Source organism: Lontra canadensis, unplaced genomic scaffold (assembly GCF_010015895.1).
Source record: "Lontra canadensis isolate GAN:19392208 unplaced genomic scaffold, GSC_riverotter_1.0 scaffold59, whole genome shotgun sequence".
Lineage (NCBI taxonomy): Eukaryota > Metazoa > Chordata > Mammalia > Carnivora > Mustelidae > Lontra > Lontra canadensis.
In genome coordinates, this window is record NW_022631053.1 from 10,575,394 (window position 1) to 10,596,995 (window position 21,602).

Here is a 21,602-nt window from a genome sequence, read left to right on the forward strand (position 1 = left end):
TGCCTCAGACCAAAAATAAATTTTGATGGCCCAGAGCTGTCAGGATGAAAAGTCAATGTATTAGACTAGGATTTCTTATAGGTCCATGTACAATTATGAGACAATTACAGTCAGCTGTTGAATTATTAGTGGTGGACAGTTTCCACAGAAAGATGTCCTAAAGTATTTGAAATATAAAAGGAGTATGAGTTGATATGAGGGAGGAAGAAAGGAAGGAGAGAAGAAAGGGAGGGAGGGAGAAAAAATGGGGAGGGGAAGACAGAAAGATCAAAGATTTAGAGAGGAATTGATGGATGTCTATGAATTGGGGGTGGGAGGCATAGGGAGTACCTGGTTTCAATAGGGCACATACAGTTAGAAAAACAGAAATTGGGGATATTGTTTTCAATATAGGTATTTTTTATTTGGTTGGTGAAATTTAGTATTGATGGCCAGAGAAAATTCACTACTTTGAATAAGAAGGAATGATGGGGCTGGATCATCTCTGCCAGTGACTTGACAGACACATTCTTAATTATCAGGAATGAGGTACAAAAATAGCTAGATCTGCAACAGAAGGAGAGGGAGTGGGTACCCTCTAAGGAAGGTTTCTATTCCTGCTCAGATAAGCTGTTTCAATAGCCTATTCTTGGATAACAAAGAATCTTAATAGGATTGGACCTATAATATTTAATGCTATTTTAATATACATATTTGAACATTCGATTTTAGTGACTGAAAATCTGGTTGCTAATAAATGTCTCAATTTCTAGAGTAAATAAGTTTTATTGTAGAGGGGACAGGCACAGAGGGATAAGTTGTTTCTCAATTTAAAAAACCCTAACTCTAAACCATCAGTCAAATATCCAAAAAATATTTTATATGGAATGTTATACTCTGTGGCTTTAAAATAATGAACTATGTATCAGCCATTAAAGTAGCAGCTTAAACCCATTTGCTTTTTTTCATTAAGGTGAAAGACTCATAAGAAGATTCTATGGAAAAATAGAAACATGGAATATTAGAACTATAAGGAGCATAGTATTTTAAGACACGAGCATATTGCCTCTCAGCTTTCCTTGCTATGCAATACGACTAATAAGAAGGTGGAAAATAATTTAAAGCAGTATTACAGCAATAGTAACTGCTCCTCTGGTTTTTATCACTGTTGTTATTGTTACTTTTAATTTACACCTGTGCCAATGTGTTTTATGATGTTCCACTTAACTTGCATTTTTTGATGTTCAGAATTGGGACTGTGATTTGGTTGGCCCAGACCTTTCATTAAAATACTTGGGAGGATGCACCCCTATGTTTATTGCAACATTATTTACGATAGCCAAGATGTGGAAACAACCTGTGTCCATCTGTGGATAAATGGACAAAGACTATGTGTGCGTGTGTGTGATATTACTCAGTTCTAAACAGAATGAGTTATTTCCATCTATGACAACTAGGATGGACCTAGAGTGTGTTCTTAGAGAAAGACAAATACTACCCAATTTCACTTCTATGTGGAATCTAAAAAACAAACCAGAGAGAAACAGACTTTGGCAACTAGTGGTTGCCAAAGGGAAGGGGAGTTGAAGGTACAGGTGAAATAAGAGAAGGGGATTAAGAGGTACAAACTTCCAGTTATAAAATAAATCACAAGGGATAAAAATTACAGCATAGGGACTACAGTGAATAATATTGTAAAAAGTTTATATGGTGACAGATGGTAACAACACTCATCACGGTAAGCTTTTCATAATTCATATAGTTGTTGAATCACTATATAGTACACCTGAAAATAATATAATATTCTAGGTCAACTATACTTCCGTTAAAAATTTTTAAAAATACTTATAAGGATCTTTTCCTTTGGCTTACATAAAATGATTTGGTTTTACTTATGTGTTATTAAATCATTTCAAATCTTCTTAATGACTGATTTACTTTCCTAATTCATTTTGAAAATCAAAACAGTATTAACTGACTGTTCAAAATCCTTAGCTTGATACTGATGACACCCACTTAATAGGAGGTCATACATATTTTCTAAGATTACTATAAAAATTTTCTTTGAACCTCCCAACCCCTATATCCCACAGAAAATAATGTTTTTTTTTTCCTTATCCAATGACAAAGGGTACAATTATATTAAGAGATACAAACCTATTCTTGTTCTCTCTCTGCCATATCACATTTTCTGTTTTAGGAATGGCCACCACGGGTGTCTGCTTTATTCATGAAATGCCTCAGATAGCACCATATGCTTGCAAGTCTTAATACATGCTATTTGATGATTGATTTATATACTCCATTTACAAAGTGCTAATGCAAAAACTGGCCAAATTCAGTCTCATGTCTCATATTAAAATAGTTCTTATGTCTATTCAGTAATGTCTTTTGTAAACAATACTAAATATTATTTTAAATTCATCAACAGCTCTTCATGATTAGCTGATATTCTCTGACAACAGAATGTACATGAAGTGTACAAATAAATATGTCCTGGGTTAGATGAACAATGCACAGATGGTTTTAAATTTTTACAATGGATTCATGGCTTGTGTATTTTATCAAGACTATTTATTACAACTGGTCTGGAGAGTTATTCTGAAAGACAGAACATCACAAGCAAAATTTAATAGAGCTTTAGAAAGAAAAGGGAGAAGTAGAAACACTTTGGTTCATCAGTATGGTAAAACTCTTCTGTCTAGCCCATGTGTACAACATTCATTGCATGCACTAGAAAGGGCCATAATTTTTTGCTAATTCTTTGCTATGTAAATAATTATTTGAGAGTGAAACATCTATAAAGAAAATTTAGGTGACTTTCCAGGTTTAGAAATACAAGAGACTGAAAACAACATGAGCTTTTGAATCCATCACAATGATAAACCTGCCTCCGTTTCTGCTCTTCAGATCTGTCTTCTGTAAGTGGAAGAAATATTACCTACATCAAAGGGTTAAGAGAGGGAAATGAGATAAATTATTACACATGAATGATGAGATTTCAGTGGGTTAAATGAGATAAATGAGGTACTCAGTAATGATCATTATTACCATTTTTATTATGTCAGTTTTCCTCTTTCTAAATCTGTGAAACCATCATGACAAAGTCATGGGGAATAGAAAATGCAAAAAGTTAAATGCCAGGTAAGAAACTTGGAATTTTATTCAATAGGCAAGAAGTGATCATTAAAAAGGTTTCAGAAAGAGAAAAATTACCTCATTTGGACTCTTGCCTTATCGAAGCAATTCTCAAATTTGAGGGTACTTGAGAACCACGGAGGTGATGGTTAAAAATGCAGATTTGGGGATGTCACTCTAAGAAGTTATGGCTAATCAGGTCTGAAACAGGATCTGGTTCTTCTATAGAAAACTCTGGGATCACATTTCATAAAACACAACTTCAGAGAAATTAATCCAAATGCAACATGAAGGATGTTTGGGAAGAGGAGAAATTAGACACAAGAAGGCCACTTAGAAGCTTGCTACTCAAAGCACAGTTGGCCAGCCAGCTGCATTGAGAGGACACGGGCACTTCTTAGAAATGCAGAGCTCTGGGCCAGCTGCAAAACTATCCAATCAGAATCTGCATTTTTTTCAGCTTTATTGATATTTATTTACTGAGAGATAAAAATTGTTTATACTTAGATTATACAATTTGGTGTTTTGATACCATTGTGAAATAATCATCACAATCAAGCTAATTAACACACACACATAGCTACCATTTTCTCTTTTTTTTCTCCTCCTCCTCTTGCCTTCCTCCTCCTCCAAGGCGAAGACTTAAGACAGCAAGTTTCTTAGCAAGTTTCAAGTATACAACACAGTGTTGTTAATAGTCACATTCCATTTTAATAAGAGTCACACATAAATCTGCTACATGGTAAAATATGAGATGATGGGCCTTTAATAATAGTGCAGATGGAAACCACTAGAAACCTGGAACTGGACAGTGGCAGAGGGAGAAGAAAGGAAGAATTAAAGAAGAGGGGATGTACCAGTTGACATAATAAACCTAAGAATTCAGGCCAGTGAGGTCCTCCCTCTTCAGGTCAGGCTTAGTTCCTGAGAGACATCTTTTTTCACACCACAGTCTGTGGCTCATCCCATGCTTTGTGGACAGAACTCAGTGGGTTTGGAAGAAGGAGAACCATTACCTTGTGCAGCTCCTACACAGAGCAGAAGGAGTTGAATTGGCTCCCCAGCAGCCTCAGAAACAAATTTCAGATTTAAAAAGAAATATAATGGAGTAGATCCATTCTTTTGGATAATTATTTTTAACTGTATGATTTATGTTGAAGAATTCCTTCCTGGGTTTTTTTGTTTGTTTTTCCTCCTAAGAGCACATTTGTCCTTCTATTGTGGTTGTTTTGATTCTGGTGTTTAACAGCTTTTCCTTCAAGGATACTCTGCAAACCAGACTGAGACACTTTCAAATATCCATCTGGCCTCACTTTCCACCCTGGTGTGGCATAAACATGGAGATGACCGAGGAGAGGCAATTATCAGATTCAATTTCGGGAAGCAGGACTAGACGTCTGAGAGTAAACGAGTATTTGGCAAAATTTGGGCATGAGGTATTGGGCTCTTTAAAAAACGCCTTCTTGATACAATAGCTTCACAGAGGCTGAGGAAGGTATTCACATCTCTTCCTTTGACTCCTTGAGCAATTCTCATTTTCCAAACTGATGTGCTGAAGATGCTAGGATATTGTTTCTATAACGATGAAATATATTACTGCCCACAGAGTTGAGCCTGAAAGTTTGTAGCTGCACAGCTGCCTCACTAATTACTCTCCTAATGCGATCGAGGGAAAAGTACAATGTAATTCTGATGGAGGGTAGTTTTCTGAACATAGCATTAGTGCAGAACTTCGGGGGTGCCTGTATTAGCCAGAGAATGAGGCTGAATTAAATACACAGTAACGACTGAGCTAGCAGAGGTGTTCTATTAGCTGAATGGCAGAGAGTGCAATTTAGAAGCTGTAGGCTCTGAGTTTTCTCTCAGCAGCAATGTCTAAACATAATTAATCAGTTGCTTCTCCCAGTAAGTGACACTAATTAGTTGCATTCTAATTGCTGTGTGTGGCGTAATGTTACTCCATTCTAAGTGCTCTATAGAGCAGCGACATGAGATCTTTAATATATTATCATGGATTTCCATGTTTTTACAGTCCTTTCCAATGGAGCGAAAGGAAAATATTGTAGGAGATTTCATCAGGAACCGATAAATAAGTTATATCACCTCTATTAAGAAATAGAGTGACTGAACCCCTTCCTTGTTATTAGCATGTATGTGAGTAGAATTGTATATAGTTCTAAGTGCCAGACCTTAGAACTGAAAATATGCCCTTTGCTAGCTATATACTGACTAGATGATTTTCTCTCCCAAAGGAAATTATTCTAATTTGTCTTGAATTTTATTAATTTCCTGGAATCAGACACATGGATTTGACTTGATTTGATAAATGGAGAAAAGGAAATATGAACTTTTAATTTAACTTCAACGTTCGGTCCTTAGTCCATATCTGGTTATATCCTTTTATTCTTTATGACACATTTTTCTTCTTTGTGGAAGATTAACTCCTTTTATATATTTTACCTTGTGCTTTATGCTTTAGTATTTGAATTGGCTAAGCAATTATTGAGCTTCTTTCTAGAAGTTTCTTCCAAGCATTCATGATTCTAGAAATTCATTATTTAAAAATTATTTTAAGCTACAGCTGAAAAGGGAAAACATTATTGGTTCTTTTAGAGTTTGAATCTTATAAAGTAAAGAATATTGTGTGCTTTAAAGAAAAAGAAATGTGATGAAGCAAAAGGAAAATTAGCAAAGGAAATCGGGCTTCATAAATGCACTGAAGTATTAGAAATGAGAATAAGATTTTGAAATTGTTTTACTTTGGTTACTTACTAATTCTTCTCTTTTAAAAGCCTTATTCATGTAGATTTTAATTATTCTGGACTTATATGGATCTGATTTTCTCATTCTTTTGAATAGTTATTTTTTCATTATATGATTTATGTTGAAGAATTCCTAAATTGTTTCTCCTGGGAGCGTATTTGTCCTTCTGTTGTGGTGGTTTTGATTCTGGTGTTGAGCAGCTTTTTCTTTAAGGAAACTCTGTCCCTTCCTGTATCTGTCAAGTCATTCTGTAGATTTGAGAACTTTTCTTCAATTCTGAGATTTATGCTATGTACAGACTTTAGGTATTCTCCAAAAATACATGTGGCTAGTGAAGAACTTATTGCTTGGCTTACTCTAAGTACATTTCCCTATTAGGACTTCCTAAGGTTTATAAGTTTGTTATTGAGTGTACCTATTTCTCTCTCTTCATTAGAAATATAAGTGACGGGAGCGTCTATGTGGCTCAGTTGGTTAAGCATCTGCCTTCACCTGATGTCCTGATCCCAGGCTCCTGGGATCGAGCCCTGCATCTGCCGTTCCCTGTGCTTTGGCTTTCTCTTGCTCTCTCTCCTGCTCTCTGTCAAATACATAAATAAAATCTTAAAAAAAAAAAAAAAGAAGAAATATAAATGACTGAAGAAACCTGCAAATTAAATTTTCATTTCTAAATTTTTTTTAGTTTTCAAAAAAGGAAAAAATGGTTGAAATTGTAAGTAGAAAAGACCGTTTCCAGCTTTTCATTTTCCTATTATTAATGAATATACTTAAACCAAAATTAATTTTAATTAATTCCTTTTCTAATCTGTAATGCTGTTTCCAAACATGCCCATACTTTTTGACCTCAGGAATCTGTTTCCAGCTGTTTCTACTTCTGTTACTCACTGAATGTATGTATACCACAGTTAATGCTGTGTCCTTCCCTGCTCACTGTCAGTATTGTTTGTGCTCCTTCTAACTGCCTTACCAGGATGGCTTCTTTTCTCACCATCCTCTAACCTGTCCCTCTCCCATGCACCAAATAGGTCAAACATCATGCTATGTTTTAAAACAACATTGGTAATATAAACAATGCACGGGAGGAGGAGAGATCTGGCCTGAAGTCCTGACTGTATCAGTGCATGTCCCTTAACTTTAGTTTCTTCATTGGAATCATGGAAATAAAAGTTGGGTAAAGTGGAAAATTTTCTAAGACAATATATTACTAAAGCTGACTCTAGGAAAGGAATAGAATTGAAAAACTCATTTTAACAAGGGGGAAAAGGTGGGGGGAGTTTTCATGGGGCAACCCACCCAAAGCATCAGATTCAGATGACTTTATAGGTTTTATAGGGTAATTCAACTAAACTTTTTTTTTTATTTTATTTATTTATTTGACAGACAGAGATCACAAGTAGGCAGAGAGGCAGACAGAGAGAGATGAGGAAGCAGACTCCCTGCTGAGCAGAGAGCCCAACGCGGGGCTCAATCCCAGGACTCTGAGATCATGACCTGAGCCGAAGGCAGGGGCTTTAACCCACTGAGCCACCCAGGCACCCCTCAACTAAACCTTTAAAAGGCAGATAATTCAATGCTATTTTAACTCTTTTAGAACATAAAGAAGGAAAATGACTCCAAGTTTGATACAGACTGTATAAAACAAATTTACAAGTCAATATCATTTTTGAATATAGATACTAATATCCAAAAAGCACAGACTCCCTAAGCATATTAAGAGAATAACATACCAGGAACATGAGGAATTATTACAGGAAAGTAAGGATGGCTTAGTGATGAGAAACCTATTAATATAATCCATCAAATTAATATATCTAAGAAGAAATTACTTGTAATACTAAAAAATCAACATCTTACATGATAGAATTTTTTTTAAAAACCCCAGTAGAATAAGACTAAACTAAATAGAGTAAACATGACAAAATATATCTTCGTGAACTTTTCACTAAAGTCAGGAACAAGATAAGGATGTCCACCATCACCTCTATTATTTAAGATTTTACTGGAGATAATAGCCAAGATAAAGACAAGAGAAAAAAATTAGAAGTAAACAAATTTTCATGGAAGAGATAAAACTCTCATTATTTGCAGATGTGATATATACAGAAGTCAAAGGTGGTCGAATTTAGAAAGCTCGTGAAATGGAAAATAAAATGAAATGCAGATATTAACTGTTCATATATACAATATAAAATCCAACCAAAATGGAAGATAGTGGGTATAGCATTCCAGTTTTGCAAGGTGAAAATGTTCTAGACATGTATTGCAGAACAATGTGAATATACTTAACACTATATTTGTATATTTGAGAGATATATATATATTTCAAATGGAAGTGTAATATGTTTGTAAAAGCAATCCTTGGAAAAATATTGTACATATATATGAAAATAACTACAAAATGCTATTTAAGGATATAGAAGATTTGGGAAAATGGAAAGAGCATGTTTGGATATCCTATACTTGTCATTTCTCTCTATATTACTTTATACATTTAAGTAATTACTGTATTGATTTTTCCCAGGTTTATTGAGGTATAATTAACAAATTGTATATATATTAAAAGTATACATTGTGATTTGATCTACATTGTGAAACGATTAGCCACAATTTAATTAACACCTCCAGTACCTTACATAGTTACCATTTTTTTGTGGTAAGAACTAAAGGTCTACTCTTAGCAAATTTCAAGTATGAAATACAGTATTAACTATAGTCACCATGCTGTACATTAGATCCTCAAAATGTATTCATCTTAAAACTAAACATTTATACCCTTTGACCAACATTTCCCCATTTCCCAGCCCCTGCCAACCACCATCCTACTCTGTTTCTATGACCGACTGAGCTTTTTTTTAGATTCCATATATGAGTAAGATCATACAGTATGTCAGACTTATTTCACTTAGCATGATGTCCAGATGCATCCATGGTGTTGCAGATGTCACGATTTCCTTCTTCTTTGTGGCTGAATAATATTCCATTGTATATTCAGACATATACACCATATTTTCTTAATCCATTCATTGTTGACACTTAGGTTTCCATATCTTAGCTATTGTGAATAATGCTGTAAAAACATGGGAGCACAGGTATCTCTTTAAGGTACTAATTCTATTTCCTTTTGCTTTATACCCAGGAGTGGGATTGCTAGCTCCTGTGCTAGTTTTACTTTTAAATTTTTGAGGATTTTTCATACTGTTTTAAATAAAGCCTTCACCAACTTACAATACCATCAAAACTGTAAAAGAATGCCCTTTTCTCCACATTCTCATCAGCATTTGTCTCTTTGATAAAAACCATCTTAACTGGTATAAGGGGATATCTCATTGTGGTTTTGATTTGCATTTTCTTGATCATTAGTGAAATTGAGTACCTTTTCATATACTTGTTGGCCATTTGAATGTATCCTTTGGAAAATATCTATTCAGTCCCTTGCTCATTTGTAGTCAGATTTGGGGGAGGGAACAGCTATTGAGTTGTAGGATTTCCTTACACATTTTAGATATTAACCACTTATCATATATATGGTTTGGAAATATTTTCTCACATGTCATAGGTTGCCTTTTCGTTTCATTGTTTCCATGGTTGCACAGAATCTTTTTCGTTTGGTATAGTCCCATTTATTTTCATATTTGTTGTCAGTGTATTGAGGTCACATTCAAAAAAAGTATTGCCATGACCAGTGTCAAGGAGCTTTGTTCTTATTTTACTTTAGAAGTTTTATACTTTCAGATCTTACATTTAAGTCTTTAATCCAATCTGAGTTTCTTTATCAGTGATGAAAAATCAGGATTCAATTTCATTGTTCTCAGCAGTACCTTAAAACAGTCATATACCATGATAAAATGGGATGCAAGATGGTTGAACATATGAAATCACTTAATGGGATACAACATATTAACAGAATAAAGGATACCAATCACTTGAGCCTTTCAATAGAATAAAAGCATTTGACAAGAATCAACATCATTTTATGAGAAAAACTCTTAACATATTAGGTGTAAAAGGAATGCCCCTCAACATAATAAAAGTTATATGTGGAAAGTCTATAGCTAACATCGTATTCCTTGGTGAAACATTGAAAGTTTTCCTCTAAGATCAGGAAGAAGATGACAACATACATTCTAGCCACTTCTGTTCAATATAGCACTGATGGTTCTAATCAGAGCACTTGTGTAAGACAAGATATAAAAGGTATCCTAATTGGAAAAGAAAACTGTCTCTGTTTGGAGATGACATGATCTTATATATAGAAGAGAAAACCCTAAGACTCCACCAAAAAATGTTAAAACTAATACGTTTAGAAAAGTTGCATGATACAAAATCATACAAAAAATTAGTTGTGTCCTTGCACTTAAAATAAACTATCAGAAAGAGAAATTGAGAAAACCATCGCATTTATAATACTGTCAATTATAGTGTACCTAGGAATAAATTTAACCAAGGAAATGGAAGACCTGTACACTGAAAACTATAAAATGTTGATGAAAGAAATTGAAGATGGAACAAATAAATGGAAAAATATCCTGTATGTATATAGATTAGAAGAATTAATATTGTTAAAATGTCTGTACTACCAAAAGATATATACAGAGTCAAGGGTATTTTTCATAGAAATAGTGAAAGCAATCCTAAAATTCACATGGAACCACAAAAGACCTACAATAGCCAAAGCAATCTTGAAAAGAAAGAACACAGTCAATGACATCGTGCTTTCTGAGTTCAGATCATGTTACAAAGCCACAGTAATCAAAACAGTATGGTACTGGCATAAAAAAAAGACACACAGACCAATGGAACAGAATTTATAATCCAGAAATAAGCTCACACATATATGGTGAACTAATCTTTGGTAAAGGCACCAACTGGGAAAAGGATGGTCTCTTCAATTAAATGGTATAGGGAATGTACAGTGGAATATTAACTATAAAAAAGAATGAGATCTTGAGATTTGCAACAACATGGATGAACTTGGATGTTATGATGCTAAGTGAAAGAAGTCAGACAGATAAAGAAATATGACATGAGTTCTCTTACCAGTGAAATCTAAAAACAAAAAATGAACAAAGAAACAGACCCATAAATACAGAAAACAAATTAGTGGTTACCAGAGGGAAAGGTGGTTGGGGCAAAGGTGAAGGGGAATGGGAGGTATTGACTTCCAGTTATGGGATGAATAAGTCACAAGGATGAAAGGTACAGCATAAGGAATATAGTCAGGAGTATTGTAATAACATTGTACATTGACAAATGGTAGCTACAATTGTGGTGAACATAGTATAATGTATTGAACTGCTGAATCACTATGGTAAATCTAAAACTAATATAACATTGTATGTCAAATATACTTCATTTAAAACCAGTAAGATAAATGCTATTGGGAAAACTGTATATCCATATACAAAAGACTTATTGATTTCTTTTGTTTTGTTTGGAATGTTTGGAATGATACAATCTGACTTGTTGGAAAGATAAAATAAATAGCCAGGAGTATTTTTAAGAAGGAGCAATGAATGTGAATGAGCTATACCAGATATTAAAATATAGTAATAAAATATGACTGAAAGACAATGAAAAAAATGGAAAGTCCAAAAATAAGCTGATATTTATACGAGAATTTAGCATATCACAGTGGATCCAGAAATGGAACAAAATTAAGTTGGATCTATATATCACAATACACAGTAGGAATAACTGCAAATGGCATCATAATAAGAGTATTAGAAATATCTGAGAATTCCTTTATAACTCTATAATGGAGACAGGCTTCCTACCTCTGATTCAAAATCCAAATGTCAGAAAAGAAGAGACTGTCAAATTCAAATACATAAAAATAAAAATGTGTAGGGGAGGAAACACCAGAAACAAACAATAACCTGAGAAATAATACTTGCAACCCATATTACTGAAAAAAAGCTAGTTTCCATATTTGAAGAACTCTAAAAATCTATGAAGAAAAATACTAACTCCTGCCCCCAAAAGACAGAAAATATGGACATCCAAAACAGATGGCTTTAAGATTGGTGAAAAGAGATCCAATATCACTCATAAGAGGATGGGAAGTAAAATTGTAATGAAGTATATATTAATTTTTATCTAGACCAAAATCCAAAAGTCAACCTCAAACTCTGATAATAAGATGGTGGGGAAAGAGGCCTGTTGTACTTCTGAAGAAAGTGTAAATAAATTAGCTCAATTCCAATGAAGGACAATTTGACAATATTAATAGACATTAAAAATGCATATATTCTTTAGCTCCAAAGTTCTATTTGAATATTTGGGCTATTAATGTACTTAAACAATGACAAAATAATGCAATAACTGTGTTATTGTCTGCAATAACTGTAAAGCCTGGAATCCACCTATATGCTTATATATAGCTCAGAAAGAATTCCTTTCCTTTGCAAGATGAAGATCTATTTTACCAAGAAAGCACAGATGATTTGGTTGGGACAATCTGCTTATTTCTATTCAACTAAACAGGAGCAGAAAGGAGGAGGGGGGTATCTTTGTTTTTCTCCTTTTTTCCTTCAAATGCTCATTTGCTCCCTTCTGTGAAACTTGTATCCAGATCCTGGTGTTCTGTCTTCCCTTGAAAGACTTCTCATCTCTTACTAATAATTTTGACTTGGACCTGGTCTTATTGAGGGTGTGTGGGAGTCACTCATCAAGTTTTCTAGCTATATTCTCCCCGAAGGATCACTGTGGTATCAACACCAACCTCATAAGTGAAGAACATTAATTTATACATACATGAGCATCTTCAGTGCATATTATTGGCTCTTGATAAAAGGCAAATAGTAATGATGAACCTTGAAATACGCCTTTCCAAGATACCAGCCAACAAACTGCATGAGCCATTTTGAAAACAGATTCAAAGGAAGATGTCCTGAACTTTCATTTCCCGTCTGCTGGGTTTCTTTGAAGTGGGAGTTAACCCTGACATGAAACAGCTCCAAAAACTGAGCCATACCCAGTTGTTTTTGGCCTGATAATTCAACCCCCAGTGATGACTCCCACACACAACTGGGTGTCTTTGAAGACTCTGTCTTCTCTTCTCAGAGATAGGCTTCTTAGACATGTGTGTTTCCTATACTCTGCATTCAGCTTTTGGGGAAGAAGAAAATAATAGCTTCATTTAACAAATGAAATCGAATTATCTGCAAACATGAGCCCGTTTTGAATAGAACCTTACCTCCTTTATTCTTGTTTGTACTAGAGCTCTTTCGATTCAGTCTGCTAGTCAACAGAAATAGAGTACTCATCTCCCGGCTGGCAAAAAGCTGAAGGAAGATGTAGGAATAACCTAGGAAGTTGTTTTTCATTTTTTTGAGGACAAAATAGAAAAAAAATTGTTTTGTTTGTAAACACCATGGAATTTGCCTAAAAAGTGTTTAAAACTAAAGCCTTTTTTACTGTAGCTTTGTTGAGGACTGAGGTGGGGATAGAGTACAAATTTGAGAAGAATCTCAAACCTCACCTCCTTTTATTGCCACACACTAGACTCTAAAAATTCCAATCACCTCCTGCTTGGAAAAAACTAATCCTTAAAAAGCAAAACATGATCCTTATAGAGGATCCACATTCTGTAAATTATTTTAAATCGGGGTCAAAGTGATTTCCCCTTGGAGAACTACATTACTCCTTTTGAAATCACTTTTTATTTTCATCTGCTTTATTAAGTAGTTCATTTTTAAAACAAAAAAACATCAATAACAGGAAGCTCCTATATTATATTTCTGCCATACACACTCTGTCTTCCTATTACAGTCTAAAATGTATAAAATAGATGTATTATTTTTATTATATGCTTATTTCTTTTTTTACAACCATGTTGAATTTATGGAGCTTTCCTTTTATGTATATGCTTTATTTTATTTGACAATAAGCCAAAAAATTCCCTATATTTTTTTAGTGAAGAAATTCAGTTTCTCAAGATAGAGGTCCTATATAGTCAAATAAATAGTCTAGAGGTCCTATAAAATCTCCACAAATGCTCTAGTTCTCTATTATTCTGTGTCCTTGGCCATTAAACCAGAATAAATATTTAAAAGATTCTTCTTGCAAATGGAATTAATGTGTCAGATTTTTACATGATTCTCTATATTGACATATTGTTATGTACTTACTAATATTTAGCTATGGGATGCACACACTTATTCTCTACTCATCTGATGTATTTTCTGTTTGTTTACCTCCAAAGATGACAGGCCCCTGGGGTCAAAAGGCCATGTCTTCTGCTTCTATCTCTTAGAGAACCTGATACAGTGTTGAATAGTAGACACTGAGTAAATACAGGGTCATAGTCCCCCTACCCACTTCCTAATTCTGCCCCTCACTACCAGTCAGGTTCCTTGACGATAAAATGGGAATGCTTCTCCATTGCATAGGGTTGATAAGACAATGTATGTAAAAGGACTTCATAGACCGTAAAGCTCTCCACAAATATTTGGCTGACCCAGAAAGGTTGAGTAGCAGTCAGCTAGATGAAAGCTTTGGAGAAGCGAAGGAGAGTCTGGGCAACACATAAAAGAGAGGGACGTGGCCAATCTCAGCTCTAAGGCCTCAGTGTTTCCTGGCCAGTTCTTTCAGGGCTAAGTCACTGATGTTCACACTACTCCTCTGGCTTCTGCTTGGAATAACATCCCTTTGTCTGCCTAGGCCAAAGCTATCAGCAGGTTTCTGTCAAATAAATAGATCAGTCTCCCGATCCCAGAAAGCTGTCAGGCTCCATGCTTTGCAACCATCTGTGTGTCCTTCTTGCCTTTTCTTCTTCCTCCTGCATGAGCAGGAGGAAGGACTGTTCATGGCCATTTCTTCCTTTCCAGGTTCATAGTTACCATCTTAGTCCAAGCTCTTGTTACTTCAAATAAAGAATGGGAGAGATGCCAGAGCATTGGAAATAGGCAAATGTCCTCCTCCAAAAACAATAGTTTGGTGATTTCACTGTCAACTTCACCCCCAAAGTTTGGAATTTATTATGAAAAATTAGTAAGCATCAGAAGGAGATAGGATCTTAATTACTGCCTAGCAATAATAGGCAGAAATAATGCAGTGGGTACTTTGTGTGTGAACTCAACATTTGACAGAACTCATTCTCTCAAATCATGTGAATTAAGAATCTGCATGTGTTGGAATTACATGGAGGTCAGTACTTACATTCATCAGACATAATAGGTCTGTACCTATAGGTCTGTACTCTGTACCGTGTTACACATATGTAGCTATTTCTAGAGAGATAAATAATCTGAATAGGCTTCTGAATGTTTTTGACATTCATCCATTTAGTTGGGCGTAGCTGTAGTTTTAAAAATTCTATTTATAATGACTGAGTTGTTATAATTATCCATTCTCCTGTTGATCAATATTTAAACTGTTACAAGTTTTAGGTTACTGTGAATAGGGCTTCTGTGAATATTCTTGATTCCCATTGGATCAATACCTAGATGTGGAATTCCCAGGTTATCTTATTTAACTTTACAAGAAACTGTTAAACGGGATTCCAAGGTGGTTGCACTCTTGCATATGCCACTAGCAATATGAGTTTCCAGATGCTCTAAGTCCTCAGAAATTATCATCAGTTGTCTCAGCTCAAGCTCCTTTTATTTAAAAAAGAAATACCATCAACTCAGGGGCTTTAATAGATATTTAATTCTTATTTAAATAGAGGATATTTTTATTTCTCTCGTCCTGCTAGCTTCCACTCATTTAAAGGTATTGCCTCTTTTTTTCTTTTAATCTCGCAGTAGAAATGTTGACATTTATAGTTGACAAAGACTAAAATGTTATTCTATTTACCTAGAATACTTTAGTGCAATTACTTCCTTCCTGATTTAATAGAATATCTAATATTTTTGTTTATTTTTAATGGTATGATTAATTCAATGTTACTATTGTTGCCTTATATATTCATTTTTATTTGTTTAGATTTATCCATGTGTTTAATATTTTCTTTGTTCTCAGAAATTTCTTCTGAAATAGAAGAAATCATTTAGGTCTATATTTTGATCATTAACAGGTTATGTTTTTCATATCCTTGAAAATGTTTTAATATTTTACTTACTATTAAAATATAGAGTTGTTAAGCTTTGAATTCTGGGTTTTCAGTTTAAACATATCATTCTAGTGCTTTCTGGTTTCCATCTTTGCTACTGGGAAATCAGCTGCCAATCTAATTGGGATTTTTTTAATTTTAATTTTTATTTATTTATTTATTTATTTATTTATTTATTTATTTAAGATAACTCTTTTCTGAGGGTGTCTGGGTGGCTCAGTCCGTTAAGCATCTGCCTTTGGCTTAGGTCATGATCCTGGGGTCCTAGGATCAAGCCCTGCATCAAGTTCCCCATTGGGCTACTTGCTCAGCAGGGAGTCTGCTTCTCCCTTTCTCTCTGTGTGCTCTCTCTTAAATAAATAAAAAAAGGAAAAAAAAAAAAAACACCTTTTCTGTCTTCTTTAGAGTGACACTATTTTTGATGTATTGTACTTTCACTATGATATTTCCAGATGTGGATTTTTATTTATACCTCCTGTTCAAATTTTTAGGGCTTCTAAGGATCCTTGCCTTTATCAATTATGAATAAAATTTCCACCATTTTCCTTTTACATATTTCCTCTTTCAACTCTTCCTTTCTCTTCCATGTTCATAAATCTTTCCTTCATATTTCCCTTATTTTAACTTTGCTGTATTCTGACAAATTTCGTGAGATGGTATGGTTCACTAATTTTGTTATACTGTGGTTATACTTAACCCATCATCTATATATATGGCTTTATATATTTTTATTTTTAGGACATTTGTTAGGTTCTTTTTATAAATTTTGCTTATTTTTGTAAACTTTTCTTGCTCATATTTTTATTTCCATCTTTTGTTAAATGTATAAAGCATAATTATTTTGCATATTATAACTGATAATTTCAACAATGGAAGAAGTACTTTGGAAGTTGGTATTTTGCAAGAATTTTTTGAAAGGTGAATTGAATAACACTTCCTCCACAAACTACATTTGTTTTTACTATGTACTAAAGAGCTAGATATGCTTGATATTTTTTTGATTCATGTATTTAAATTATGCAGATTATATTGATTCAGTTATTAAACCCATATAAAGCAAGCCAGTGGTCCTGTAATTAATTGATTGGAAGACTTTCAATTTTTTTAAAAATTTATTTATTTGATGGAGAGGGAGAGAGGGACAGAGAGAGCACAAGCAAGGGGAGCAGCAGAGGGAGAGGGAAAAGCAGGCTTCCCGCTGAGCAAGGAGCCTGATTCAGGGCTCTATCCTAGGACCCTTGGATCATGACCTGAGCCAAGGGCAGACACTTAACTGATTGAGCCACCCAGGTGCCCCTGAAGACTTTTCTTTATTGCTACCTAGAGTGAAGGATGAGAGAGGCAATTTTTTCTTGTAGTTTTCTATTTTAGCTCACTACTTCATTGAAGATGGAGTGTCTCTTGGCCCAACTACATGCAGGATGTTTCCAGTAAGGCTCCTGGAGATCAGTCTCTAGGCTCCATTAATTTATCCAGGCACTAAGAATAATTTAAAGTTTTGTCCCCAGAATGCTTTGCTCTAGACCAATATATCCAAAAGTTTTAGAGCCTTCTTATCTTTTTGCAGTTGTATTCTTGTTTTGATCCTGGCACTGGCACATTTTTTCTTATCTCACAGTGTTGTTTATTCACATGAAAGTATGGATTTTTCAAACACTTTTATGTGTTTACAGCAGGAGGCTTTCAGTGTCTCTGGTTTGCCATACTGCCAGTAATAGAAGTCTAAACTGAAGAATACTTTCCATATTTCAGATACAATATATTGGTCAGTTTAAGTATCTAACTTCTCTCCAAGATTGCCATTTGCTTTGTTTATAATAATTGTATACAGTTTTATTTTTAATTATTCAAGCTTTTGGATCATGATTAAAACATAATTTCCTGACATAAGTTTATAAAGAAATTTTTATATATGTTGTCCTAAAAATATTTAATATTTTTTTTCTTCAAGTTGGTCCTCATTCCAACTGGAACTGACTTCCATGTATGAAATAAGGTAAGAACATTATCTTTCCATATAAATAACCAATTACCAAGCCCCAGTCATTGAATAGTTCATCATTTCCTCATTTGGCCATGTAAGTTTTCATATATATGTAAATTTTTATTAGAGATGGGCTTTCAATTGATGACTAAATGTATTTAATGGTTATTGTTCCAGGTTTTTTATTTCTTCCCACATTAATTTTGTGCCTTTTAATTTTATTGGAAAATTGTCTATCTTTTTGAAGGATATATTAGCATAAAGTTTATAGTGGTTTGTTAGGACTATTTAAAATTTTTGTATTGTTTCCAGAATTACAAGGGTTTCTCTTCTTTTTGAATCCTGGTATGTCTTCCTCTTCTTAGATTTAATCTAACACTGCTCTGGCTTTGGAACAGTACCTTCAAGTTTAAACTGAGTGGATCATTTTAACCTGAACTTACCTTTAAAAAAAATTGTACATCTTTATTGTTGGTAGAGAAATGCTTTCTTGGTAACATAATTTGCATTTCCTTGGTTATTAGTGAAGGTGAATCTTTTCTTTCTTGTATGTATCACTTTCTTGAACTTCTGCTCAGGTTCTTTGTCCCATCTCCTCACTGTATTTTTTTATTAACATCTTGGTATTTTTCTCATGAGTTAATATAAACATATTAATCCTTTATCATATTTGAATGATTATTTTCCCTAGATATTTGCTTAATTATGTCTTTAATTGTACTCTGTACTTTTTGATTTGTATTTTATTCTTTCTTTGCATATGTGTGTGTGTGATTATATATGTATATGTGTATACTTTACTACTGACTGTGGAAAATGTCTAGAAATGGATGAACTCCTTTCCTCAGGCTACAGACTGTTTTGAAAGGACTTTAGAGTTCTATAAACTGAACTACATAAGATTTTCATTTAAACTTTCTCTGAGAAGGTATTAAGAGGGTATGATAACATTAAGGGTTTATGTTACTATATTACATGATATATATGTGTATATATATATATGTGTGTATGTATGTGTGTGTATATATATGTATATATACATTCATTTGATATGCCAGTTGATTTTGCTGAAGTTGCTATATAATAATGAATATTTCCTAATGGGGAAACAATGACAAGAGTGTTCACTTCATAATTATTTTCTCTTGAAAAAAAATTACAAATGTACAATAAGGTGACTTTGATTGCAAAAGAAAATGTCAGAAGTGACATTTCAACATTTCAGTGTACTAATGATCTCAACTAAAAGAAATGCAAATCAACCAAAGCTACTTTTTCAAGCCCAAATTTTCAGGGGCTCACAACTGGAGGAATAAACAATTAATATGTTAAAATTATTCACGCTTAACATACTGTTATGATCCCTAAATATCAGGCTAACCGTGTTGATTGGACCCTGACAAAATGGACAAAGTGACATTTAGTTAGCAATACAACATTATCAACAAACTAAAAAAAAGGTATTCCAGAATGTCAGATTGGGAGAGTGAAAGGGGATGGGAAAGGTTTGTGTGTAAAGCCAAAGTGGGTTTGTATGCAAACTGTAGCACTGACCCAGTCAAGGAATCAGTTTAAGTAGAATTAGTCATGATACACTACAGACTAATCAATGTATTTCATGTTTTCACTTCTATCTCATCATAAACCATTTACCTTGACCCCTGAAAGCATTCTTTTAGCAAGACTGCCTCGGGGCACCTGGGTGGCTCAGTGGGTTAAAGCCTCTGCCTTCGGCTCGGGTCGTGATACCAGGGTCCTGGGATCAAGCCCCGCATTGGGCTCTCTGCTTAGCGGGGAGCCTGCTTCCTCCTCTCTCTCTCTGCCTGCCTCTCTGCCTATTTGTGATCTCTGTCTGTCAAATAAATAAATAAAATCTTAAAAAAAAAAAAAAAGACTGCCTCATAGAAGAAGCTGTTTAGTGTAGATGAGACTTGATAGTTCAGAGAATTCAAAGGAAGATGTTCTGCTCTTTTGATCCACAATTTAATTGAAACACAGAAGTACTTAACCTTGAAATACTATACCTTGCATTTGTCCATGTCACCATCTGTAATCAATCATATCAATGAGTTAATTCAGCAGTTCCCAAAATATTTTTGCTGAGTTTAAAACCCTGTGATTTTTCCATATGAAAGTTTGAAATTAGATACACACACACACACACACACACATATATATATATATATATATATACACACATATATATATACATATACATGTATATATATGTTATATCTCAATTTATCTATAACAGTTTTTAACATATTTGTTTGGAGTTTTCTACTCTGAAGTATCAGATTAGAAAGTTGATATAAAAGTAAAAATTATAGATAGCAACTGAAAGAAAATTTTGAGTGCTTTATCTTAGATTGCCACCCAGCACGGGCAGTGGTAATTCTAATAAATTATCAAGACCACCCCCTCCTTTTTTAAAAGATTTTCAACTGCTTGTCTCCAATATAAACTGTCCTCCACATCATCTCTTCTTCTTTTGAGTAATTTATTCATTCATTCATTTACTGTATACCGACACCAATGCTAGAGATAATATGATAGAGAGAAACCATTTCTGCTCTCATGAAGTTTACAGACTTGTGGGAACACCATCATAAATCAAATAATCAGGGTAATGAGTATGTAATTACAAACGGAGGTAAATGCTCTGAAGGAAAGGAACAAGATTCTAGGAGAACATAAAACAAGGAGGTGTAGACTGGCGAGGAAAGGAGGGTTTCTCTGGAAAGTGACCCTTGAGCTGGAGGTAACTGGGAGAAGGAAGGGGGAGCATTCCAGACAGAGGAAACAGTGCATAAGGACCATGTAACCAGAGGAAGCCCAAAGCCATTCTTCTACTTTTCCCCCTCCAGATCCGGAGGGCTAGTGGATTACAGCCAAAGGAGAGTGCTTTGCCAATGCTGTTGCTTCTATTTAAGGTTTAAGGCTGAATCCATGACAAGGAAATTTCTGCTTGGGGTGTGACAGGTTGAATTGCCCTGGGCCTGGGACTCACAGCCTGAACTCTTCTCCCAAAACACACCAGGAGGGACATGAGCTTTGGCCCTTGTCTAATACAAACAACTCATATGTAAACAACAGTAATTGAACACTATGTGATGCCTGAAACAAAATTATTGAAAAAGAACAAAAACTTTAAGTATGCATGAAAAGGACATTAGCAATCTGAAGGAACCCTTGAATACAACTGTTAATGTTTTTTACAGACTTCCCCACTTTTATAAGGCTATCCTCCTTTTTCTAAGCCTTCCCCCACTATATCTTGTCTAAAGATACTTTGTCTGAAGAAATTAGAGACTGATATCCTTATGCCATGTATCTTGTTTATGTTGGTCACTATAAGAATCCTAGGACTCCCAGTTTATTCCATATCTCTCATAGTTTATATCTCCTTAAGCTCTGACCCATTTCCTACTATTTCCTAAAGTCCTGAAGCCCTTCCCCTGGACCCTGAAGATGTCACAATCAGTCATCAGCAATCATTCTTATCCTTGACCTTTTTGCTGTACCTTTCCTTCACTTTTAGGCTTTAATTAAAACCTGGGTCTCCTTTGAGGACACTGTCCCAAAGCTTTTTCACTGGTGGTTCTCTTCTTTCTCATACCCCTCTTACTTCTGTATGTAGAGATAATGTAGCCGTCTTCCTAACATTTCATTGTTGCTTCTAGT

General features: G+C 34.4%; 1 pseudogene; it reads left to right on the forward strand.

Annotated features, from left to right (window-relative positions):
• Window positions 1-4,454: 4,454 nt before the first annotated feature.
• Window positions 4,455-21,602, forward strand: part of LOC116878777 — a 37,652-nt pseudogene continuing 20,504 nt past the window's right edge.